A 21,981-nucleotide genomic window follows, 5' to 3' on the forward strand; every position below is an offset into this window, starting at 1 on the left:
TCACACACACACACACACACACACACACACACACTGTATGCCTGCACTTCCTGGGCAGGGGTGTGGCTTAGCATGTATGACACAGAGGGAAACGATGAAGATGATGTGAGTTCAGATCATGTTGGAGGAAAAAATGCTGATTTCATGATTTTTACTTTTTAAACTTCTCAAACTTTCGTTGTGAATTAAAGGAGCTCGGGTCCGAACCTGGAAATCTTCCTCCAATCACATCGTAAGTTTTGACAATAGGACGCTGCACATGTGACACAAACGTTGCTTCACTGGAACTAAACAGGAAACACAGTCTCACACCAGAAGTCCACTTGATGTGGACTGTGGCGTCCACACACTTTTGTCCACTCGCTTCGTTTGAGTCTTAAGTTTGCGTCTGTTTGTCCGTCCTCATCGTCTTTTGGGAGAGACAGGAGGAGAATATGGAAATGTCCACCGCTCTGCTCCTTCATTATTCATATGTGAATAATCAGATTACATCTGATGAGCACGCTGAATTATTCAGGAGCCTGTGATTGGGCCTGGGAATGCGACCGGGAGGCGTTGAGGGGAAAGAGACCGGAAACAGGATCCCCGGGGTGCTGAGCCCCCCCTCCCTCCCTGTGGTGTACCCCTCCTCTCTACTGTCCCCCTCTCCGCTGTTTTCCAGGTCGCCGCTCGGGTTAATGACAGCATGGCGGAGTGGAGAGGCAGCGGCGACTGCGGCAGGAGGCCTGATGACGTGTTCGCACTGCGCCCTGCTGCGAGGGAGGTGGGCTGAGCGTGTTGGATTGATCGAGGAGCTGCAGGGTGCAGTGATGTAACAAACGCAGTTAAACATGCATCATGGTTTTAATTTCAACAGCGTGATGTGTAGCAGAAGAGCAAAGTTATTACAAGTTATTAAAGTTAATCGTTTTTTTATCTGCAAACACAAATGAGTCTGAGGTTCAGTCGAATATTTCTCAGTTTAAAGAAAACACCAATTCTGTGATTTTTATTTTAATAAAGCTTCTGTTCTCCGTTCATCACCGAGTCTCACTGAACATCTTTCTAACAGATGTAACAAATATGCTTTATGATGTCACCTCGACCTTCTGACCTCCGACCACCAGATTCAGTTCATCCTTGATTCTGAACGTTTCATGAAATTCCCTCTTGATATATCGTGTTTACAAAAAACTCGTCTGACGGATGGACAGCCTGGAATCATACCACCTCTGTCCACTGGGTGTCGCCAGCACAGAGGAATAAACAGTTAAGTGTAAAAAAATGTATAATGACGATTAATTCAACTTTTAACAGACGTAAAAGTGAATTCCGGACTGTGATGATGCTGCACCTGATATAAATATATAAATATAACTTTTCCATTAAGTTTCCTCTTAACTGAGGAATCTGAGGCGAACATGTCGTTTAAACATTTAAAAAAATGTTTTTAAAAACAGATAAAGGAAAAGTCAAACTAAAAGTCTAGTCAAGTCTGATTATTTGATTGATAATTGTTGCCACGGACGAAACATCTCGACACGATCAGAGGAGCGGAATCGAACCTTCAGAGGTTGAGGATAAGTGGCGTGGACGGCCGCGGTCCTCCGGTGGACGCACAGCTGCAGAGACTCTATCAGGAGAGTCACAGTCGATGTGTTTGTTTCCGTCTCGCTGCGTTTTGTTGTTGCAGCGTCTGATCCGACTGACTGATTCAGCAGTGTGTGTGTGTGTGTGTGTGTGTGTGTGTGTGTGTGTGTGTGTGTGTGTGTGTGTGTGTGAGTGCGGTTAGCGGAGCACTGTTAGCAAACACAGCCTGGGTAAATATGATGAGAGGACGGCCCACATTAATTCACTGTTGTGCCGAGTTTGTACGACTGTGAATAAACACGACTGTCGACCGGGTGGAAACGCTTTGACAACAAAACCCAGCTGAGAGTGAAGAGAGCTCGAGTCCAAATCCAGAACCGTTAAGTTTTGTTTACAGCTGAATTTAAATGTTCAAAACGTTCATGTGAAGATATTAGAGTCGTGAATTTGTGCAAATGAATAATGGGAGTAATTTTAGACTGAAAACTCTTATTTACTTTGTTACCAATGCAACAAATTTCATGATAAATTAAAATACAACAAGGAAGAAAGAAATCCCATCAAGATGCATTCAGCAGAAAATGCAACACGACAGCAGCAATATCAGAAATAATTTATTTACACGAAACATCCCCACAGACCCTGTGAAGATCCAATCAGAGGCCAGCGTTCCCTGCGGCCGTAAGGTTACCCAGAAGCCAACAGGGGAGGGAAGTCCTCTGGCGTGCATCCAGGACGAGCTCAGAAACCCACGACGGGGAAAACAACTCGAACAGAAGCAATTGTATCAGAGTCGATGAGGCGTTCACTCACGTTCACATCAGATCCGTGTGTGAGGAGCACGAACGCTCTGTCACAACATCAGGCCTGATGTTCAAACCTTCATCAGATGTTTCACTGTGATGAAGCTCTGACCTGCGCCCCGATCATTACACTCGTCTCCGTCTCCTGTCCGACATTTTCCTGATATTCTTGTGTCCGTCGGGACGAAGGAGACAAACAGCAGATAACAACGAGCGATTCAATAAACTCAATCTTTAATATCGACTTTGAACCTTGTTGGTAAAAAACTATGAAGTTTTTTGGTTTAAAACTTCTAACAAATAAATAAATCTGGTCAAAGTGAAGTTCGTCCAATGAGCTTTAAAGTTTTTCTGTTTCTTATCGAGGAAATGAACAAACGAACTAGTTCCCTCAGAATAAGTTTGAATCCACGATGATTCTTCTGATCTGTTAGTTTCACTTTATTATTCTGTCTCACACACGTCCTGTCCTCATCACCCACGTGGGCGTCGTCTACCTGTTCTTGACTCTGATTGGTTATAGACGGCGTCTGACGTGGACGTGTTGTCAGCTGGGGGGGTAGTGGTCTTTCTGGTTGCCATGGGAACATCATGATGGTATCACTGTTATCAGCCCCTTCAGGTGCAGTGCTCCATAGTATTACACTACTCTACAGTACTACAGTACTCTACAGTGTTACAGTACTACACTACTCCACAGTATTACAATACTCCACAGTACTACAGTACTCCACAGTACTACAGTACTCCACAGTATTACAGTACTCCACAGTACTACAGTACTCTACAGTACTACAGTACTCCAGTATTACAGTACTCCACAATACTCCACAGTACTACAGTACTCTACAGTACTACAGTACTCCAGTATTACAGTACTCCACAATACTCCACAGTACTACAGTACTCCACAGTACTACAGTACTACAGTATTACAGTACTCCACAGTAATACAGTACTCTACAGTATTACAGTACTCTACAGTATTACACTACTCTACAGTATTACAGTACTCCACAGTACTACAGTACTCCACACTAGTTCAAATACACCAAATGAACGTTCTCGTGGTTCAAACATTTTATCGTCAGAGGTGCAGACTGCAGCTGCTTCTTCTTCTTCTATGGTTTAATGTGTCTCCACTTGTGTCTCTACTTCCTGTGATTGGTCCAAAAGTCCAAACGGTCCAACAAAGTGTTTTCAGTCTGAAAACCAACAGAACCTTGTTCAGAGGTTCGGTCACATTCTTTCTGCTGATGTCGTCTCAGAAACATGCAGTCGTTCACTGATTAAAAGTGTTTCAGCTGAAATGAAGCCGACAGAACCAGCAGCTTCACAGATCTACTGATCCAAAGGGTTTAAAAAGTCCTCACTTCTCTGTAGAAAGTCAAACTTTGAACACCGGTCACGAGGCTTCATGTTTCAGACGAATCATCGAGGACCAATAAACATTAGTTTCTGTTTCCAGATTGTCAGAATTTTGTATTTTGTCCTTTCGGGGACGTTCAGAACGACATTTATAAAATAAAGGCCAACGAGCCTGTGGCTCATATTTATTTAGCTCTAGTTGGGTCCCTGGATGCTCTGCGTCAGATTTCCTGCCTCTGTGACTGTTAATGATGTCGCTGCTCGATATTTTAACTTCCCCGCCCCGACACGACAGAGGTTTCAGTTCCTCTGAGAGCAAACAGCCGCAGGAACGAGCTGCAAGAGAAGATGATTTATATCAAACAGTCCGTCCACACAACCTGAAGATTTAAGACTTTACATTTCACAACTAAAGTACAAATCACAGTCGACATAACCCGTGATAAATATTTATTAAGGATTGTTTATGGAAGTCCTGAGGCAACAAAATTCTGCTTCTCAAAACTTTCTTCATATTAAAAGAAAACTGTTTTTCACCAGAGGTATTTTTACAAACACCAGCGATTTGATCATTTTGATCTGCGATGAGAAAGTTGATCCAGTAACTGACTGGTGTCTAAACGACGTCATCATGATATCAAACTCACGTCAGGTGAGTTTCTTTGACTCTTTGAACGACAGCTGGACGCATGGTCTTTGTTTCAGAAAGAAAAGCTGCGGCCAGAGTCACCAGAGTCACCAGAATCACCAGAGTCACCAGAATCACCAGAATCACCAGAGTCACCAGAGTCACCAGAATCACCAGAATCACCAGAGTCACCAGAATCACCAGAGTCACCAGAGTCACCAGAATCACCAGAATCACCAGAGTCACCAGAGTCACCAGAATCACCAGAGTCACCAGAATCACCAGAATCACCAGAGTCACCAGAATCACCAGAGTCACCAGAGTCACCAGAATCACCAGAATCACCAGAATCACCAGAGTCACCAGAGTCACCAGAATCACCAGAGTCACCAGAGTCACCAGAATCACCAGAGTCACCAGAGTCACCAGAGTCACCACTGACCTGAAACATCGCTCCACCTCTGTGACACTTTGTTAGTGTGTCACACAGTGTGTGTGTTCTCTGCAGAACCAGTTGTTGTGCGTTGGAATAACATTTGTCTACATGTGGACACTGTTCATTGTGTTTGTTAAGAAAAGAATAATCTGTAGTATTGAGTACTTAGTACTGAGTACTTAGTACTGAGCGGTGAACAGAACTGTTGCCTCGTGTCCTCCCATGGTTTTAATGACACACACACACACTACATGTCATCAAACTCTCTTGAACATTCGTCTCTCGTCTCCGTCCACAGACACGTTTACGCAGAACATGCAGCAGCTGTCAGTCGTTCAGCTTCAGAGGAGAATCAAAGGTGAAGGTCGATCATCATTTGTCAAAAGCACAAACAGAGAGCGAGTAATTCAGTGCTGACCTCACACTCTGACCACAGTCCACCGCGCCCTCCTGCTCTCAGGACCGACATGTTTGGGCGCCGCGGTCGACGCGCTCCGACTGAGACGATGAGATTTCTGAAAAACAGAGGAACGCACGTCTCTGGCGGCCATGATCGCTGAACTAGGTCAGCCATCTCACCCCCCCCCCTGCCGAGAGGGCCATCGTCAAATACTAATCAGTGCTCGGCCAAGGGTGCGTTTCTTTTCTGTGCCTGCAGGAGCCTGAGGGGCCCGAGAACTCGCCTCTGCTCGGTGGAAGTCGCAGGGAAACGCTGAGGGACAAAGTTTACTGTCAGAGCTTATTGGTCTTAATCAAAGTACAGCCTTGTTCAGACATGCACCTCCTGGTTCTACACACACACACACACACTCTGGCAGAGCTTACACACTCTGGCGTCTTGGTATTGGGCCCAGTAATTTTAGTTTCCAGGATATTGTTTCCCAGCTCTTTGCTAATGCATCTGACAGAACAGGCTTCGAGCTGCGTCCACATCAATTCTTTGAGAGTTCACCCAAATTCAGCTGCACTCTACGGACTGAGCAGAGTTTCTACAAGAGAACCACAGATCAATCTGCTCAGAACCATCTCGTGATAATCACCAGAAAACCAGTGGATGATGTTAATCTGTGAGCGTGTTCACGTCACGGGGCCGTCAGAGCTCATCTCATCTCCGTGTTTACTCCGGCGGCTCCTGGTTCATCCTGCTCGTTATCGAATTAGAGAAAACGCCTCCTCCAGGGAGAAATACACTCAAGTCTTTTTTATTTTCTCTTTTCTTTGAGTAAATCAGTGATCGCTGGAAGAAACCCCGGGGACGCCATAATGATCAAATTACTCTCTGCTGATCTCAAGGAAGGCTGATGATCGCTGTCGACTGGGGCTAGAGGCCCCCGAGACCCCCCAGCACACACACACACACACACACACACATTATTATTTTTACGTCATGATATGAAAAACTATTTCTCCCTCGTTAGAATAATTTTCATGACACAAATATATTCCTTTCAGGGATCAAGCCCCACCCACTGAAGAGATTGAAAGAATCTGATTGGATCCATCTGTGATTTTCACACTGATTGACACGTCTGATAATATGAAGAGAAACTAACCATCAGCTCCTCTCTCTCCTCTCTCTCCTCTCTCTCTTCTCTCGACCCTGTCGTTCGTTCTCTCGACCGATTTTAAAAACAAGGGAGACAAAGATTTAATCACAGACTTTGTTCAAGAAGCCTACACAACATCCTGGTGACGCTTCCCGGTCAGGTCACTCTCTCACTCTCTCGCCCCTGCAGGTTTCTGTCGGAGCTCATCGTCCATCACCTCATCGTAACTTCCTGTAAAGAGACAGTCACCTGACGAGGTCGCGACCTCAAAATGAGCCGCTGAACCAGGTTTTCGTGCTCGTCAGGTAAAAGATAAGATAAGAAGATAAGAAGCAGCTCGTTGTGTCGTCACACATCATCCGAGCTGATGAGGAGAGAGAATGAAGTAAAAGTCTCCTCTGGATCTGACTCGTTAGCACTGATTGATGAAGCGTTCAGGTCGATGACACGCTGAGGTTCAGCTGCGTTCTCTGTTTTTATTTATGTTCTGTTATTTAATCCAGCTCTGAACAAAGACCGTGAACAGAGCCCAGGTTCAGTTGGACCCAGACCCAGAACTCCTCCTCTGGTCTGAGGAACCTTTCACACCTGATGTTCAGCTTCAGGATGAAGAGTCTGAAACAAACTATCACATGTGATCATCAGTAAAACTCCACATTTCTCCTGAAAGTGGCACAGACTTTATTACAATCATCTTTAGTCTCCAGTATTTGTTTGTGTCGGTACTTTATCATTTTGAAAGTGTTGCTCCTCTGACTGAAATGAGCTGGAATCAGCCTCCACCCTGCAGCATATTGAACGATGCTATCGGAGCAGAAGTGACAGCTCGGCTCGGCTTTATTTACTCGAGTCGCTGCGAACGTGACGCTCCTCATATTCAGGCTGATGAGCGGCTGCAGATCAACGTGTCATCAATCAGCCGCACAGAGCAAACATTAGCACGGGAGGAGAGTCGGCCACAGAGTCGCCTCATTTGCAAAGTGAATGTACTTGTTTATTTATGCTGACATGGTTTATGATTACCCACACACACACTCACACACTAATGCATCCACCTCCTCCAACAGTGAGTGATGAACCTCAGGAGCACTTATATAAAAACTGACAGAAGAATCAAATTTGGAGAAATGATAAAACATTTAGCTTCAGGTTTGACGTCACTGCACAAACAGAGTCGTTAGAGTCACACTGACTGCACACAGTCACTGAAGCTGCAACAATGAATCAACTAAAAGCAGCAAAACGTCCTAACACCAGTTCATTTGATAAATATTTGCCTTGTCCCTGCCTCGGCTTTGTTTCCGCTCTGTGTAGCTGCTCGTTGGCCGTGACCTCCGGTTCTCCTCGTGCTCACCTGCTGCCTGTGTTCAGGAACCCGTCTGTTCACCTCCTCTTCATCAGAACATCATCGCACCGGCTGGTTTCCATTCTTAGGCCGATTGTCACTTCATGTTTTACTGTCACACTCAACACAACCAGCGCTTCAAGCCCCAAGTCTTCACTGGACTCACCATCTAGAAAGTCCCGCCTAACACTGGCCTCACGAGTCCACGCTGTCAGCCGGGCCACGTACAGCGTGGACTCGTGGCACTGGGACGGTTCGCTCCTGTTTGATGCACAAACATCCAGAGGTGCTGAAGGTGGCAGAATTAGTTTTCAGCTATTTGGGCAATTTTCACCATTTACTACTTCAGGTTCTCATCCAGATGAGACTTTACCCAGAGAACCACACGTTTGTCAAAGGCCCACGTCTGTTTTGTGTGCAACACTTCAGCTCACATCAAGGAGTCAGTGGTGCTGCATCGTTGTGTGAAGTGTCTCACAACATCTGAATCCTGGAGTTCCCCCGCTCACACTCGGACCTGCAACACGTTCCCTCACAAGCAGTTCGAAAATATGATTTTACTTCCCACACTCTGTTGTGACAGTTTCTTCAAACCTGTTTAAGTTTCCTGGTTCTTTCTTAAGAGTCGTCAACTGTTCAATAATCTGAGACACAGACCTCGTCGCGTGTTGCAATCACGGACATATTCAGCTGTCCACATACTTTTGGCCATGTGGTAGAACCATCTTCTTGAGTCTAAAATCGAGTTTTTATTCGTCAAAGATTTGAAAAGCGATGAAAGACGAGAGTTGAACCGCTTTGAGAACTGAACCCTGTTGATTTAAAAACTTTGAAGACTCCAGATTCTCTCAAACTGTTGATCTCATTTGCAGTGAAACCAACACGCTGCTCTCGTCTGCCGGTTTCTTTTCATGAATCAAACATGCGGCGTCTTCTGTCAATATCGGTCTCACTGAAGAAAAAACTCACACGTAACTTCTTTTCCATGAAATTATCTTCTGACGTGATGTTTGAGCAGCTTTTCTCTCGTCCTCTCAGGACGCTGCTGCCGCTGCAGCGGGGGCTCGGAGCTCGCCGCTGCCGGCGGTAATGGAAACATTGAATATTGATGCTATTATTATTCAAGGACATGTGGACACACAAGCCTCCGTTTGTAAAATTGGCCTCGTTTTTGATGTGAATTGATAGACTGTGAATGTTGTATTGGCATTGTAGCCCGGGAGACGTTCTGAAACGCACCCACTGCATTTCATATCATAGTTTTCTTTTATACAGACACGCACATAGTGGATGCATATGCTTATACATCAGGGTCAGACTTTTCTGCATAGAAAAAGAACAGGCCCATGAATTGTCCTGGGAGGAAATGATTCCCCTCTGTGATTTCCTGCAGCATTTTCTTCTTTCTTCTTTCTTAAAATATGGATTGTGTTCACATGAAAAATAAAATATAATGCATGAAAAAATAGAATAAATCTGCCTGTTTCTGAGAGACTGAAAGAAAACATTTATTTATGAGAAAAGATTTGGGAGGATGTTTGATTCTGACGGGACTGTGCTTGTTAACAAGGTGTGTGTGTGTGTGTGTGTGTGTGTGCGTGTGTGTGTGTGTGTGTGTGTGTGTGTGTGTGTGTGTGTGTGTGTGTGTGTGTGTTTAGTGTTAGAGTAACAATGACTGATTAATAAAACATTCAAAGATGGACGACACGACAGTTTCATAAAAGTGGAGCCAAAGTGTCAGTCAGCCCCCTGGTGGTCGCTGCAGTATGACAGTCCCACCTCATCCGTGTTGACCTGGGCTCAGACTCACTCGGTAGAAGAGGAAATCAGAACTGAGGAAGATAATGAGGAGGGAAGGAGTTAAACATAAGGAATACAAGGAAGGAAGGAAGGAAGGAAGGAAGTCCTGGAACATAAACATGAGGTAGAGAAGGAAAAGGGAGCGAGGGGATGAGATGATAAGGAAAGAGAAGAATGAAGGGAGGATAACTAATAGAAACAGAAGTTGCTGCAGAAAGATGAAAACCAGGAGACGTGGAGGAGCAGATGTTGAGAAGTGAGCAAAGGGGATAAGGGAGGTTAATAAGGACGTAGGGAAGGTAAAGAGGGAGGAGAGAGGAAAACAGAGTGGTGATATTAAAGAGAAGCACGTGAGGCCTGAGAGCTCGATCTGCTCTCTTAGTCTCTGAAATGAACTCTCTGAAATCCATTCTGGAACAATTTACAGCTGCGACCAGAGACGAGTGGATTCGGGGCAGATCTCAGGGCGGTGATGTGACGAGACATGTAATTATCTGCAGCGACTGCATGTACAAACACATTTTCACTTTTATAATCTTATTAGGAGATTAGGAGGCGTCGGCAATGGGCTTAGACACGGTTGTCTGCTGGGGGGGGGGGGGGGGGGGGGGGCGGGGGGGTGAAAGAAAAAAATAACTTATTTAGCTCTTAATGGATTTTATTTTCACTTTCTCCCTCCGAAGAATCAGTTTGGAGACGTCCTCACACACACACACACACACACACACACACAGCATGAGCTTTGGCCTAAAGTCCATCAACAGAACCAATAAAAACACGGGATGAATTCAAAAACAATCCAATCACTCTGGAGGAGAAAAAGAGTTTTGTGTCATTCTGAAAATAATCTCATTAAAGCAGAGATTTGTTTCACAGAAGAGAAGAAGAAGAAAAAAACATCCCACCGTCCTCAAGTTATTCCGTGCGTATTGTGGCCGCACGGTTTTCACGTGTCATCGTTCGTGTTGTGCAGATTTCTCCGACCCTCCCATGACGGAGCGTTGAGAGGTCATGTCTGAAAACAGTAATGTAGAAAAGAGTAGGAGGAGAAAGATGATCTCAGTTGTAGGCTCCACCCCCCTCTCATCCAAATATGGTTACTTCTGGTTGAAAAAAAACAAAATGGCGCCGGACACAATGTCAAACGAACCAGCAGGTGGCGTCACTGTGGGTTGACTCATGTTCGTCCTCCTGATATCAGCTGCTTCAGTTCAACTGATGGAGACACAACTGGAAGTTTCCTGATTCACAACTTTAGCAGGAAGTTGCGAGCCAATCAGAAACCTTCACTGTCATCACATGCTCCTCAGACTTTCAGGAAGTTGAACTTGAGAACGTGAGGTTTGTGCGTACGGTGTCTGGATGCGAGCAGATGGTCCGCTCTGTGTCTGATGTCGTTTTAACCTTTTACTGAAAATAAAATGAAAGCAGATGGAGCCATCTGTTCTCGGCTTTATCATCACCAGCAACTCTGTCACGGAAAAACACCAGAAAAATCGGAGCGCTTCGTCGTCGCAGGGTCAAACTTCACCGTGGTCACAGCGTCACACTGAAAGGAAGTGGACACGTGATCTGCAGCCCTTATATCCTATCCACGTTTCCTCGCTCGTCTTTGTTCTCGTGTCGTTTGTGTTTCTCTGGAGGTTTGATGCGTTTCAGCTCCTCAGGTTCAAGCCTCCAGCGCCGCGACTGCGACGCCATTAGCCATTACATGAGGTGTGTTTGGAAAACGTGGGGTTTTTCAGCGCTGTTCTACCTCCACTCCTGAACTGCCGCTCACAAATTATTCATGGGGTGTCACGTCATGGAGCTGCTGCGGCGTTTGCCTGCAGGGACAGTCACAGTGTGTGTGTGTGACTGTATCATGTATATTATGCAAGCAGGGGTTGTGTGAGACTGTGTGTTATGCAAGCATGTGTGTGTGTGTGTGTGAGTGTGTGTCTTGTAATTCCCACTTCAAATCAAAGTCCCTGACAGCTGCCTTAATGCCAGCTGCCTCTCAGGTGATGAAGGGCCTGCTGCTCGTCGCCACAGATACCTCCATCACCGACCCCCCCCTCCCTGTTGACAGCCAATCAATCACTCCGTCCGCTCGCCGCTCTGTATCCCTGACACTGGCATGTATAATTAAAGTTGATTCCCCCGGACCTCCCAGTTCAGCCCCTTCCAGCAACGGCCCGCTGCCACCACAGAAGAAGAAGATAAATATGAGATGGGCATTCATATTTCACAAATAAGAGGAGAAGTGTGGGAACCAGAGCAGCGCGGCCGGCGAGCTGCTCAGGACGAGGCCTCCCGCCTGTCAGCGGTGAGACTCCTCAGACGGATGACATGTGGGGGGGGGGGGGCACATGGAATATTAAAACTTTATTTTTTCTTCTTTTAAAGTCCAATTTCACAGAAAAATCCCAGAAGGGGCCGCACACAAAGACGACACGGCGAAGATGTCAAGAGAGTTTTTGGTGAAACGGGCCGACACAAGTGGTGTCAACAAAAACACTTCCGCAGCAGAGTTGTTGTGTTCCAGCTTCTACCTGCTGCTCACCTGAACGTCCCGCAGGTCTGAGCAGAGGATCACTGCGTACGTCCTGTGGACGACCCAATCGTTTGGACGTTCTCAGGAGTTCTGACAGACACAGATTATATTCACTGTCCTGTTGTAGCAGGAAACGTTGGAAAAGTAGTTCTCCTATGTTCCTCACTTCCTTTGACACGTGAGCGTCTCAAACTGTTTCTGTTATAAAAGAAATGATTTGTCTCTGGAACCGAAACTCACAGGAAGTGAAAATTAAAATGAAGAGGCAGGACGCTGCCGTCACAGCTGGAGCCAATCAGCAGTTTCTACTTTTTATGATAATCAGCCTGAATTCTGTTAATTTAAAGTTTTAACACTTTTTATTGATCACATTCAGGAAATGTGTGAGTATAATATGCACACACACACACACACACACACACACACACACACACACACACACACACACACACACTCCATCCCAAGGAGATAATTTATTCATGAAAATGAACAATTGACTCACGGTTGTAGAACCTTGGTGTTCAGACGTGTTTTATTGTTGCTGTAACTGCAGCTCCACGTTCTCTCTCCGCTGCATAATGTCCTCACAGCTGATTAAAAGAGTTCTGATCACCTCAAATTACAGTTTTATCAGGCAGCTCAGGTAATGAGCTGATGTTACTCTCCACTCAGCAGCTTCAATAACACTTTACTCTGCTTCCACATGAGCATTCGCTTTTTTAAGTCTTCTCAGTTCCGCTTCTTTTATTCTGTTGTTTTGTATTTTATCTGTTTTTTTTGTAATGAATTGTCTTTCTTCTTCCTCAGCAAACATTCAAACTCTAAAACTAATTATCATTATTGTTTATAGACAGTTTTAGTGCATTCGTCACAAAGCTATTATTATTATTATAATTATATTAATCAGAATTATTCTAATAAATCATCACGACCACTTTTCCTTCATAAAAACAAATATTTTCCTCCTGTTTCTTGTGAAGGTGTGATTCAACCTTCAGGTTTGAACCATTGCTGACGAATGAACCAGTGAACGTCTCGACTGAAGTGCAGGAGAAATGAAAGTGTTTGTTTGCAGAAGGGGCCTCAGAGTTCAGAGCGAGCGCAGCGTCGTGTAAAAGAAGCTTTTGAAGGATATTTAACTCGGAGCGGCTGAGCCAGGTTAATCCCGCCTTTTGTTCGGCTCACAGAGACGACGGGCTCAGAGCCGGCGAGATGGCCGATAGCGTCGGCTGAGAGGAAACTTCAAAAGCCAAGGACTCGGACTCCTGATCCGTCTGCAGCGACGATAAAACCTCAACAAAGGCTCCGAGACGACAGAGGACAACGACCTGCGGTGACCCCGGCACCAACAAACGCACAGAAACATCTGATTGGTCAGCTGCTCCTCTCTGTTGTCATTGGTCAACCAGGAAGTGTCGCTCTCACTTCCCCGGGGTCACGTTTAACCTCAAAACGTTTTTTCCACAGTTTCAGTGTTGAACATGTTTCTGCTTCTACACGAGCTTCGATGTTGTCAGAGGTGTCGTCCAATCAGCAGTGATGTGTATGTCACAAGCCCTGGCTATGTTAGGGGGCGTGTCAGACTAGCGTGTGGGCGTACATTATTTTCTAATGGTCACAATGATGCGTGCGTCTGGTCTGATGAGGTGTTTCAGGAGCTTCAGTGTTTTTCTCACTGTTCCACAGACTTTGGGCTTTTTAACTTTTACCATCGCAAGAACACTGAAAAACACAATGTTTAAAAATGGAAGAAAGACGACAGGACAAGGTTTCATGGACAACGTCCTGTCGAGGTTTAAACTAAATCAAATACTAAGTTTAAGTTGTGATAACTTAACTTGTCAAGTTACAACTTGTCAAAAATATTTAAGGAACATAATCATCCTCCTCCCTGAACTCTGCACTCCTACGTTAATTAATGAATGCCATGTTAATTCATGCACCGCCACTTTGGTGTTGATGCCAACTGCTGTTGAAATCTACATAAATTAACATCGTTAGTTCAGGACAGGGAATATTTTTAGTTGAGTGTTAGTGAAAGATTTCTCCTGTTTGCAAACTGATTGTAAATCAGTTTTATTTCTCACATCTATATCCAAACTGAATAAAGACCAACACAACATAACAGTTAACGGATAACGCTCTTTAAATCACAGGAGAACCAGAAGGATCAGGAGAACTAGAAGAACCAGGAGAACCAGGAGAACCAGAAGGATCAGGAGAACCAGAAGGATCAGGAGAACTAGAAGAACCAGGAGAACCAGGAGAACCAGGAGAACCAGGTCCTGGTTCCATTTCCTCTGTGTTTGATCGTTTCTCTGATTTCAGCAGAAATTCAACTCTCAGTTAAATTATGTCACAACTGAGTCAAACTGCTTTGGTTGTTGTTTTCTTCGTTTTGCACTCTTTCATTATATCTGAGTGTTTTCTATGTCACGCAGGCCGTAATTTTTCCCTCCGCCTGTCCGTCTCACACACACACACACACACACACACACACACACACACACAGCCTGTCGGGTGTATTGCCCCAGTCATGATTTTTGCAAATGAAGCTGGGCTGCAAATCATGGCGGCTCGGCCTGAATCAGCAGCTCTCGGCTGAAAGCTGATTTCCAGACGCTGCATGTTCTAACAGATGTGACAGAGGAGACTGACTCACACACACACACACACACACACACACACACACACACACACACACACACACACGCACTGTACCTGAGCTTTATGTTAACCAAGAGCTGTGTTTCCATAGTAACCGTGATGGTTGTTGACCCCCCACAATCTAAACTAAACTCCCACATCATCCTCCAAACAAAGCAACACACTTTACTTCAGACCCTGTTTCTGTTGGATGTGTTCACATTAAGTCCTTGACCCTTATTTCTGTAAGTCCTGTCTGAGTTGTATTGTTCTAATGTTGAAGTGTTGGTGAAGCTAATGCTGCGGCACCAGAAGACAGAGGTGAGAGACTGATGTTATTTCCCTCACAGTTTACAAAAGTGTCCTCGAAGCCTTGTAAAGGCTTTATAAGGTTTATATGACACATACCAACAACAAGGCAATTCAACGTACATAAAATATAATATCAATTATTTGATTTAATAAAAAGCAGTAAAAGTTAAATCCAGGTGTAAAATACTTAAAGTTACAGTGTGGTGTAGAATTTAGTGACATCTAGTGGTGAAGTGTCATGTTGCAGTAGTTTGTCCAGTCTGGACTAATGTAAAAACATGGCGGCCTCCGTAGAGAGGGTCCCCTCCATGTAAATATAAAGTATTTAAATATGAAAACATCATGAGGATTATTCTACATTAGATTTCGGCCAATAGATCCTTTCACCTGAATCTTACACACTGGAGCTTTAAACCAGCAGGATCTAGAATGTGCAGCTTTCAAATGTAGCTTCACTGGATGAAAAGTGAATAGAGGACAGTGTCTCAGTCAGTCACAGTTTTCCGTGGGCAGCAAGTTTGCGAGCTGGACCAACGGTCCCTTAAATTCATCAGACTGAGGCTCGGGACACATTTTTCTTTCTGAGCTTTCGAGCAAACTAACGGAACCAAACCCGACATGCACCTGTAATGAGTTAGTGTCAGACCAGAGTCGGATGTTTTACCTGATTCACAAACACGAGCATATCGTTACCTCTGCTTTCAAAGAACCGAGGTGTTGCTGGACAAAATGTGAAACTTTTGTAGGAATCAGAGGAAAGTAAAACTCTATCAGATGGACGGCTCTGAACACAAAGGTCAACCAGCAGGAGATAAAACCTCTGAACTGAAATAACAGAGTGAAAGTGATGGTAACTCGTGTGCAGCCAGGAAGAGAATCACATCCACGGTTGGAATGCAGAATAACAAGAAAAGAAATGTGGAGTGTTTTGATTCGTCTGACGTTGAATTGGAGGAGTTGATTACGTTTTATTTAAGGTTTGATGCTCTCGGTTTTAAACATTTTAAGAGGAGCAGACTGATGAAGCTGCTGAGAGGAGAATGGGACTGAACATACATGTGGTTTTTTACACGCCATGTCTGTATAATTATTCTTACTTTCTATCCTACTGATATTTTATTCTTTTGTTCTGAACTTGAGCTGCTGTAATACCTGAATTTCCCTCATGGGGATAAATAAAAGATTATTTTAGTTTATCTGAAGTAATCTGACTTTCTGGTGCATGTTCTGCAGGAGCAGGATTTCATTTGTAACTGTGGAGAAAAAACATAGACAGTTTCCCAAAATGAGAGCAAAGAGTTGGAATCGTGCTTCCTGCTGAGTAAAGAGTGGTTCCTGAAATCTCCAGGTGTTTGTTGCTCATTGTTTTATAAAAGTATAAAAATCACATTTGAGCACAAACGGTAGAAGAGTGACGTGAAGTTTCAGATGTCAAATCTGTGGTTGACTCTGCGGCACTGTGTCTACATCAGCTTCACTCACACAAACCTGCGGTCGTTCCGTACCTGCAGATTAAAGTGATTGTGCATGTTGATTGGTTGTCTCACCTCGCAGGCGTCTGCTGAGGCCGCTGTGTTGTTTCCCTACAGATCTGCAGCCGAGGAGGAGGAGGAGGAGGAGGAGGAGCGGCACAAGCTTGTCTTGTCTGTTAATTAGCGGTGAGCAGATGGAAGAAAGTACGCATCTCGCTGGGGATCAATTCCACCGAAGAAGCAGTAACAGCAGCGGCAGCAGCAACCTAAGTTTATTTATTTCCGAGCTCAGCAGCGTTGGGGCAATGTCACCTCCCTAACGTGCCGAGGAGAGGAGGAGAGCCCGGGAGAGTTTGGAAGAGAAAGTCTTAGACACACACAAGATGCGAGGAGCTCCTCGTTTTCAAAGATTTCCTCAGAGACCATGAGAGGAGCGGCGTTCAGCTGCCGGTTGAGTGTTGAGTTTACTTACTTATCATTACTTTGTTTACAGCCATCTGTTTACACACACGTCCTCCTCCTTCTCGGCCGCCCGTCTCTCTGTGCTCTACAAGCCCGCGATTTGTAACCTGCCGGCCTCCTGCAGAAACTGAAGCCTCGCCGACAGCTGTGGAGGTGGCAGCGTGCCAGCTTCTGATTTTCTGTTCCAGTAGAACCTGAAGTGAAATTTTCCACTAACACTCCTTCCCCTCCTTCCCCCATCCTTTCGCAGATATCAGGACAGGATGTACTTTTTGTAATTACACTTCTGACAGTGGAGTTCACCAAGGCTCCGTTCTGGGGCGTCTTCTGTTCTAAATGTTCCTGTTGTCCATCTGAACGGATTTTCATTTCCCTCAGTTACTTTGGTTCAATTGCGCCCCCTAGTGTTGTAAATGAGGCGGGGAAATGAGGATGCACGTGACGTGTTCTTGGACAGGAGCAACAGTAGCAAAGTCCGAAGGTAGCCTGAGCTTTGAGAGTTTAAACGGTCAAACACTTAAAATAGAGAACTAGAGTCAGAAATGAGGAGAAATCCCTCAAAGCTCAAAGAGTTTTACAAAAACCACGGAGCTGCGGAACTCGGCCAAAAACCACACAGGGATCGAACAGTGCCATGAAGCTAGCTGAACAGTTTCGTACCCAGAAGGTGGAGTAGAGTGTAAGTGTTGAAATGAGACACGAGCAAAGAACGGGTGAAAGTTAGATTATCGGATACAAAAGAAGGAAATACTTCATCAGTAACTTTCTTTTTATCAAAACTGCAAATGTATTTTTATCGTTCCACATTCCTGCGGATGGAGACTCAGTAAGAGACATGTTTGAGGAGGAAGAAGACAAAGGGGGCGTCTCAGTGTCTCAGTGTCTCTGGATTTATTGTTGCTGTTTAAATAAGTTTATGATATAATAATTTATACAGTTTAAATTTGTAAAAGTTGGTAATTCTGCTCATCCGAAAACTCTACACGTCTTTATATTTGTCTACGTGGTGAGGAAACTGTGGAGACGTTGGCGACAGAGTAAGAAGAGAAGTTCAGTGTTAAAGAGCAGGAAAGTGAATCAGGAGGAAGGAGAAAAGCTGCAGCGATGACACCGAGCGAGGAGGAAGCACGGCGGTCGCTCACCTACGATTTATGACCTCATTGACGGCTGTCGACACGCAGCCCACGCCCTCTTCAATTAGGAGCCACTCAGCTGGAAAAGGATCGGGGCGGAGGGGAGGGCAGGTAAAAGGTCTTCAGCAGCGAGCGAGGCGAAGGTCCCCCAGGGGCCGTCCCCGCGTCCCTCGCCATATGTTTTCACTTAGTCAATCATGTCGACGCTTCTGGAACAATCTGCCGGCGACGACCCGGAGCTGGGTGCGCTCGCCTTGACACTTTGCATCCGCCATCATCAGTGTCTCATGAAGAAGATTTAATTTGCTCTTTAGCTGCTGGAGTTGGTGCCGAGGAAAGAAACGATGCTCCGATGTTTTTCCCACAACGCTGAGAGGAAACATTCAGAAAGTAAGAAAACACAAAGAATGAAAATGAATGGAAGTAAATAATAAAGACGATGATTACATCTCCAGCTGATTATCACTTGTCGCCTGTTTACACAGAAACTCTCTGGTTCTGTGAATCTGAAGCGTCACGATGTGGTTCCTCAAACACTCACATCACCAATAAGACTCACACAAGACAACATGTCTGTCGACAGAAACACCACAACATGAAATGTCTAAAATCAAAGTGTCAGAGGGACTGAACCATGATGTCATACAACACATCACAGGAAGTGGGTACTGGTGACAAATGTCGGAGCAGCCGACGAGACCACGAGGATATTTGTGGGTTGAGTTTAAAAGAGGGAATAATTCACCTGTGACATCCATATAAATAAAACATGGCCGACTCAGCAAGATTCAGACAAAGTTCACTTCACCGCCAATTATTTGTTTTAACGGTGAAACCTAATTAAAGGTCAGTTAAAAGTTAAAAGGAGAGAAATCAAATCTCAGGGTCGATGTTAAATATTTGATTCTATAGACCTGTCGTCCTGTCGTCTCCTTGGATCCACACGACCTTCATGTTTTTCTCCATCGAGTCATTAAAAAACGTCTTTCGCTCACCGAGGCTCTTTCACGGTTTCAGATCAACCTCAAACAGAACGTTATACGTTCAGAGTCACCGCTCCGCCGCCCCCCCCCCCCCCCCCCCCCCCCCCCCACGAGACGACGGCCTGTGGGAACAAATTACCCATCTGAAGATGACCGCAGGGCTGATGGTGATGTGCTTTTATTTATAGACGGAAAGTGACGAGGAGACGGACAAAAAACACAGAGCAGGTACACAAGGGAATGATTGGCAGCACACACACTCAGGACAAGGACGTGTTAGAAGACAGTGACGTTCAGAGGCAGCAGATCTGAACAGGAAGAGAAGAACAGCAGATTCTCCTGAGGAACCAACAGGAACATGTGGGGGACATTCAGGCGAGGGGCGGAGCCTGTAGAGCAGCAGGAGGCGGGACATGGCGTCTAAACTCTGCTGTGTAAAGATCAGTGTTGTTGTTTACAGCTCGTCCACACCGGCGTCGGCCCTCATCACCAAAACATCTGGAACCTCCTCGTCCTGTCAGACACTTCCTCGAGCCTCTGACCTTTGACCTCTGCAGTAACAAAGATCTCAGGAGGAGAGAAGACTGAGCGCAGATCCGCCTCAGTGTTAATCTGATAATAACCTCTGACATTGTGATAATCAGATTAAGTCTTTACAGAGCCGTTCTCTGACTTTCTGTTTAATCTGGTCCAAATCGAATTATAAGTGTGTGTGTGTGTGTGTGTGTGTGTGTGTGTGTGTGTGTGTGTGTGTGTGTGTGTGAGACCGAGCTGATGTCAGGGTCAGACGTTTAACCACATAAACTCCCGATGAAATTAAATTAAACTCTGAGCAGACTGGGAAAATGAAATTTGAGAGAATTTGGAATGGTGATAGAGAATTAACATGATATTAACACATGAAAGAGCAGCAGAGCGAGCGGATAATCACTGAGACTGAGGGAGAGATCGTATCCGAGTCACACTCTCAACTTCCTCTGAAGTTCTGTCGCTTTGAGATTCAAGGCAGGGTTTTGTTTTAAAGAGAAGAAGAAGAAGAGTTGATCAGTGAGTCTGGATTGAAATGAAAAGTAGAACCGTCACCTCGTGTTTTTTTAACGTCTCTGACGACCAGACGAGTTCATTCCTGAGCGACGGTGAAAGAAGTCGGTGTCGTAGAATCATAAACTCTTTAACTTCTCATTGACGACGACCTTTTTTACCTTTATCACCGAAAGCTCTGGAACCTCCTCGTCTTTCCAAGGTGACGTCTTCGTCTTCTACATGTACGTCTCCTCTTCTTCATCCTGAGAGATTTGTGTTCTTCAGTTTCACGTGTTCCTCATCAACACGTCCACTCGCTCACTGGGAACTTTACTAAGGGGCCGCAGGTTCAAATGACTCAGACAGGTGTGTTCTCACGTACAGAACACATCAGGAACACGTACAGAACACGTTAGGAACACGTCAGGAACATGTACAGAACATACCAGGAACACGTCAGGAACATGTACAGAACATACCAGGAACACGTCAGGATCATGTACAGAACACGTCAGGAACAGAAGAGCATGTTTTCTCTTTTCTCGTTTCTTTCTGTGTTTTCTGCGATCAGGCTGAACCGAGCCTTTAACGAGCCACCAGCTGTTTACAGCTGTGGTGAGTTCACCTCCAGGTCATAACGTCCGTCATCGTTGTTCTCAAACATCCAATCAGGTTTATTTCTGCCGAACATGTGATGGAACATTAATGCAGTGTTGTGCCTGCTTCTGTTTTCCTCGTACACTCTGCCTCCCCCGACTCATACATTTTCTATATCTGTACTGAGACTATTGATTTTTTCCCAGAGTTGCTCTCTCTGCGCTGTGGTTACTGTTTCTATATAAAACGGTAGCGGCGCTCGTGTGTGAGGGATATTTGTTGCCTTTAATATGCATTTTTGTGGCTGCGAGTATCAATAAAACTGGAGCCGAAATGAAGCCGATAATCCAGAGAGGCTCTGCAGGTCGGCGGGTATTGTTTCTGTGATTCTGCCTGAGGAGAGAGAGGGATACGACGTTATCAGTGTTTATGTGGACACAGACGCAAGAAACAGTCAAACTTGAGGAATCTCAACTTTGTTTTTTAACTTGGGAAAAGAGAAGAGGAGGAGGAGGAGGAGGAGGAGGAGGAGGAGGAGGAGCGATGGACAGAAAAACACTGCAGCATCATGGATGAACTCCAGCAGCAGCAGCAGGTTGGATCATTAATTATTAAACCCAATCATTAGTCAACTGTGTTTGTTGAGTCCAGTCCGACCTCCGGCTGCTCTCCTATTAGAGGATCTGATCTGATTCAGGATCTGATCTGTTTCAGGATCTGATTCAGGATCTGATCTGTTTCAGGATCTGATCTGATTCAGGACATTTAAAGAAATTATTTTATGTTAATTTTCAGATTAAAAATGAAGGTAATTAAAAAACTGTTGAAATTCTAACTTTGAATAAAATATAATAAAAAGGAACAAATAAGAATCTTAAAAAGGGAAATGAGACGGACATGAGAGGAACGAGATAAAATGTCTCTTTCACTACATTTTCAATCCAAGACGAGAGTCAAACTCAATTCTGAACGTCTCTGAACCAAAACCACCAAATCTGTCGATTCTGTATTTTGATTATTTTTCTGTTCTGTATTCAAAACAAGCTGCAGTGATATCGGATCTTGAAGTGAGGAGAATCACGAGCTGTTAATATTTCGAATGAGTCGCGTCCGAGTGATTCACCTGAAAACCCCCCCGCAGAGCAGCAGGGACGCCGCGTCCGTGTCCCACAGACCTGTCGAAGGTTTAGATTTAATTGTACTGTTTTAAATTTAGAACATTCAGCCCCCATGCTGTCAACATCACCAGGACTCCGGCTGTTCGAGCCAAGAAACCAGGACTCGAGACCCTCGAGAGAATCCTGGACAAACGCTGCGGCGA

The sequence above is a fragment of the Paralichthys olivaceus genome, chromosome 9 (genome assembly GCF_024713975.1).
Source record: "Paralichthys olivaceus isolate ysfri-2021 chromosome 9, ASM2471397v2, whole genome shotgun sequence".
Taxonomy (NCBI): Eukaryota; Metazoa; Chordata; class Actinopteri; order Pleuronectiformes; family Paralichthyidae; genus Paralichthys; species Paralichthys olivaceus.